General features: G+C 47.5%; 1 protein-coding gene across 1 annotated transcript in view; it reads right to left on the reverse strand.

Annotated features, from left to right (window-relative positions):
- Positions 1-1,314, reverse strand: part of TEC (tec protein tyrosine kinase) — a 188,035-nt gene extending 186,721 nt beyond the window's left edge. Inside the window, exon 1 of the mRNA XM_023515987.1 lies at positions 1,283-1,314. The gene's annotated coding sequence lies outside the window, so the exon portion shown is untranslated. The remainder of the gene's footprint in view (positions 1-1,282) is intronic.
- Positions 1,315-5,479: the final 4,165 nt, after the last annotated feature.

Here is a 5,479-nt window from a genome sequence, read left to right on the forward strand (position 1 = left end):
TGGCTGGGTTTGAATTTGCCACCTCCAGCATATGGGGCTGGTGCCCTATTCCTCTGAGCCACAGGCGCCACCCTCAACTCCTTAAGTTGACCTACTTTTCATAGACCGGACATGCACCCCATGTACCTAACAGTTCAGTAGGCCTAGCCCCTTATGTTGAGTACCTCTGTATGTGGACCAAGTTGTTGCAGCCCCTTGAGTGGTCAACTTACAGATCTTCTACTGTACTTTCAAATACATAATGTGAAAATTATCCACACTATCTAAATCAATCATGAGGGTCCTACTACATGTGATTTTTGAAAACTAATTAAATCCCAAAATTTATCTGGGAGGCCCTGGGGTTTATCAGGGGCTTCCCCACCCTGGCTCTTTAATAGAGAATAATCTAGAAGTAAATAAATTATTAGGATTTCCTAAGAGGAAAATGAGCACTCACTGGAAAAATGCAGAGCATAAGCACAAAACTTGTAGCTATTTCGGATAGCCTCAAATCTACTTCACCACCTGCCACCCTGTTGTTCCAAGTTAACATTGACATCAACCCTTCAAATATTCCAGTTTGCAAAGAATGGCAATGGATGAGTTTGCTTCAGAACCTGGTACACCGCAAACACGTTATTTGCTCATGTAAGGAAAAAAATAAAAAAAAAAATTTAAGATCCGAGGGTAAGTGCACTTTGCTGGATAGAGGCCCTAGTTTTCCCAGTAAGTACATATATTCATTCACCAGCCCGGTTTTCAAGATTCAAATACAATTTACCGGGGGCGGGTGTGTGTGTGTGTGAACTTAATGGGGTGAGGCACTCGGGCACGTGCAACTCTGGAATATCTTCCTCTATACTGCCGACTTTCAATCAAGATCGCGCTGTCACCCTACCCGAGAGGAGGAATCAACCCTGCCTCGCATTTGGGACGTGAACCCAACGCCGAACTGGCCGCCGGGCGGCCTGGGGCCTGGAACCTCAGGGAAAGGGGCGGGTGCTCCCTGGGAGAGACCAGCGCCCGAGCCCCGGGGGCGGAGAGGCGGCGCTGGCCGGAAGGCGCGGCCACGCCGGGCGTGCACCTGTCCCCTCTTCCTGGACTGAAGGGGACAGGTCCCTCACCTGACGCGAGGTGTCCTCACTCCTCATAGCTCAGAGGGGAGAAATCCTTTCCCGTTCCTCGAGGGTCAGTCTCTGAACACGAGGAAACCGCCTCGCCGCGCTCACCCGCATCCCGAGCCTTCCCTGCCCGGAGCCCGCAGTTCCCAGGCTGTCCCGCAGGCCCGCGGCGCCCTTACCTGTGTGGAGCGCGCCTGCTGCGCGGAGCCGGCGGAGTGAGAGGCCACTCGGCGACTCGGAGTCAGGAGCCCGCCCGCTCCGTCGCCGCCCCCTATTGGCCCGCCCTGTCCCTGATCGCCCCGCCCCGTCCCTGATCGCCCCGCCCTGCCCCCAACGCTCAGCCGCGTCTTCGGTCGCTCCTCCCCGCCACCCTGCGGGCACCCGCAGGAGCCCAAGACAGCGGTTGTCAGGCTGTCATCCCAGCTGTCCCAGCCAGAGTTTCAGGGGATGTCCCTTATGTTTTCGGACGTGGCCTTGAGTGTCCCTGGGCCCAGGTTTCTCATCCTAGGAGAACCGCCCCACGAGGGCTCTAACCTCCCTGCCCGGGACTACCTGGAGCAGTGCCACCTGTGGGTGACCGGGAGCCCTGTCGGAATTAGGAACAGCACCTCCCCTTCCGCTGGGCAGTGGCGGGCCGGACGGGTGACAGGGTGCGTAGGGCCACGCAGCGAATTTTAGCTAAAGAGTAAGTGGTTTCATTGTCAAGCCTGAGGCGTGGCTGAGAGTCTGCGGCGGTGAGAGCGTATTGACACGTCACCTGGGGAAGGGCAGAGAACGACCTTCACAGGAGAACCACTGTCTGCCAGAAGGTGCTCCAGGTAGCTCCCAAGCATTACAAACTCTGCGAAGTCATTCCTCTTAGTAAAGTAGCAGGAGAATGAAAAGGCAAATATCTAAGGTACTCAATACCAATGAGAATTCAGTAGAGGAACTAACACACGCCCACACCAGAGAAAAACTCAATTCAAGTTGGGGGGGAAAGGGGGAGACAGGAGGAGGGAGGGGTGGATGTGCTCCCAGCTAATGAGCGCAGTGTAAGGGTGTGTGGCACACCTCCCCGGTGAGGACACACTTACAGCTCGGATTTTACCTAACAAAAGCAAACATTCTATTATTGATACCCTCATATTAATCTGAAATTTTAAACAAATTCTCTAAAGTATATATTACTTTTACACATGGTGAAAGTGAGGCACAGAAAAGTTAAATAACTTGCCTAATGTCACCCAGCTAGTAAGTTGAGAAGCTGGGCTTCAAATCCAGGTAGTCCTCTGCACCCTTGGCTTTTAACCACGCTGTCCTGTCTCACCAAAATCTGTGTCCCTCAAATACCTCGAACTGTTAGAGGCCTGGGGAATATAAGACAAGAGATCTGCCCTCAGCCAGCTTTTATCGTAGTCTGGAGAGAAAGACGATAAGTGATTGTTGACTAGAGGTAAATAAATTAAGCTTTTAAAGAATTAAAGTTACTTTTATTGGGAAGTCTTACTGAGGGCTACAGACCAATGCCTTCCACCCAGGAGGAATTTTTTCTGACTCCTCCAAAAAATGATTCTAGTTCACAGTTTATCTACAGCTGGAGAAGTTTCAGTACGTGCAAACTCACATCCAACTGTGGGTGTAAGAGTTATAGTTACAGATTCCAGCAGCATAATCACTAGCCCCCGTCAGACGTTATCTTATGGGCAGGGAAGGGAAAGGACCAGGGCCATTTAACTTTTAAGGAATGTAATGAGTCAGGCAGGAGAGGCGGGAGTCCTGTGCTCTCTCCTGTTTGGTCTTCACAGCGTCTTTCTGGAGAGCTGCGAGTTGGCACAGAGTCCGGGGCTCTGTGAAATGATGCTGGCAAGCAGAAATCACACCTTCTTCTTCTGTTTGTCACTTTGTTTGACATAATCAATAAGCGAGTGAAAAATGAAACCATTTCACAAGTGAGAAGTGCCTTGATTAAAATAAGACAAGGCTGTGAAAGTGAGAGTGAAAGTCTGCTTTAGACGGGGTGGTCCTGGAGGCTTCTCTGCGGAGACAGTTGAAGCTGAGACCTGAAGGATGAGGCAGGCGGCCAACCTGAAGAGGACGCTAAGGGAACGGCCAGGGCATCAACAGCTCCCACACCTCATGCTCATTTGGGACTTGGAAGTAGTGTCTTCTTACACGATTTCTCCTACGATAGCTCTAATAACCCTGAGAAGTCTGACAAGATTCCATTTGACAGGAAAAAAAATAAAAATACAAAGGTCAGAGGGATTTCAATGACTTTCCTAAAGTCAGACAATTACTTGGGGGGAAAAAATGGATAGAGAGCGCAGATTTGGACCAAACCCTTCCGATTCCAGATCCCCTTTCACTCCAGTGAGGGCCTTGAGTATAACGACCTGCACTCTGAATGGATCTAGTAAAATTTATCTTTTGTTTTTTCTGTTGTTTCCTTCCTACCTCAGTCTCTCCTGCCTCTCACCCATTCAGATATTTGTCTGACTGGTTAACATAATTTTCCTCAGTGCAGATGGTCTTTGAGGCAATGGAATCATGAACCATCTCTAATTGTATACAAAAAATGTGGGGGAGGGGAGAGAGTTATAATTATATAATTATAGTAACAAAGTTAATTTTCTCCCAAGAAAAATGTTCATCTGCATATATTTTTAAGTCAGAGGACTCATAACTTTTATGGTATTGACTGAAATAATCAGAGCCACTGCCTTAAGGGATTAACTGATCTTACTGTGATGATTAGAAGAACCAACTTCCAATTCATTTTGCATGTTCTAGCTGGTTGACTCTGGTGGCTCATGTTCTTGGCTTAGGGGAAACAAGACTGCCAATGTTGGCTTGTCACCCATAACACACCCGGTGCCAGCCACATGCACTGAGGCTGGCAGGTTCAAACCCAGCCTGGGCCAGCTAAACAACAATGACAACTGCAACAAAAAAATAGCCAGGCATTGTGGCAGGTGCCTGTAGTCCCAGTTACTCTGGAGGCAGAGGCAAGAGAATCACTTGAGCCCAAGAATTTGAGGTTGCGGCTCGGCGCCTATAGCTCAACTGGCTAAGGCACCAGCCACGTACACCTAAGGTGGCGGGTTCGAATCCCCAGCCCGGACCCGCCAAACAACAATGACGGCTGCAACCAAAAAATAGCTGGGCGTTGTGGCGGGCGCCTATGGTCCCAGCTACTTGGGAGGCGGAGGCAGGAGACTCGCTTAAGCCCAGGAGTTGGAGGTTGCTCTGAGCTGTAATGCCACGGCACTCTACCCAGGGGGACAGCTTGAGGCTCTGTCTCAAAAAAAAAAAAAAAAAATTTGAGGTTGCTATGATGCCATAGCACTCTACTGAGGGCAACATAATGAACACTTACAGCTCGGATTTTACCTAACAAAAGCAAACATTTACTGAGTACTTTGTGCCAAGTATCATCCTAAGCACGACTGTCAATGTTTACCAAGTTTGAAAAGAAACAGAAAACCCAGACCCTCACATAACTCATTAATTAAGGTTGAAAATTAAAAGAAAGAAAAACATCTGTATATGTACAGTCCTTTATAATTCCCAGAAAAACTAGAGAGGACAAATCTGCAAACAAAATGCCTAGATCAACATACTTCTTAATAATAATTGTAATTTCCATAATGGTATACTGTTTCCTGAAGAAGGCATTCATTACACTACACTATCAAACAGTTTTAAGTGGGTGTTTCCACATTATATCATGTACAGATCATGGAAGAGAGAACCTTGGGAATTGTTTTCAGCAGCGTGTTGATAAAAGGAGAGGGATTGAGACAGAAAAAGAGACCACGGCGGTGCCTGTGGCTCAAAGAAGTAGGGTGCCGGCCCCATATACTGGAGGTGGCGGGTTCAAACCCGGCCCCAGCCAAAAACTGCAAAAAAAAAAAAAAAGAAAGAAAGAAAGAAAAGAGACCATCAGAGAACTTCAGCTATGTCAAGCAAAAGTTATAAATACTTAATTCAGAAAATGGTTGGCTAAAAATAAACAGGTTGGCTTTTGTGTTTCTTAAGTTATTTTTTAGGTGAATACAGAATTTGGATATACATAACTTAGCATTAGTTCCTAGCCAAAAGAGGGAATCTGATGGTGAACTTAAAAAGATTTCTCCCCTTAACTCCTAAGGGAAGACTCAAACAATACAAGAATCTCTTTCTTGAATAAAGTTAAGAAACAGAGCATTGATGTAAACTTCTTGGTCTGACAATTAAGTTCACAAACTTATCTTAGAAAAAGTCCTACATGTGTTTTGCAATTCCTCAAAAAGTAAAGTAGGCTCGGCGCCTGTGGCTCAAGTGGCTAAGGCACCAGCCACATACACCTAAGGTGGTGAGTTCGAATCCAGCCCAGGCCCACCAAACAACAATGA

Source organism: Otolemur garnettii, unplaced genomic scaffold, assembly GCF_000181295.1.
Source record: "Otolemur garnettii isolate 467f Iridium unplaced genomic scaffold, OtoGar3 scaffold00083, whole genome shotgun sequence".
Taxonomy (NCBI): domain Eukaryota; kingdom Metazoa; phylum Chordata; class Mammalia; order Primates; family Galagidae; genus Otolemur; species Otolemur garnettii.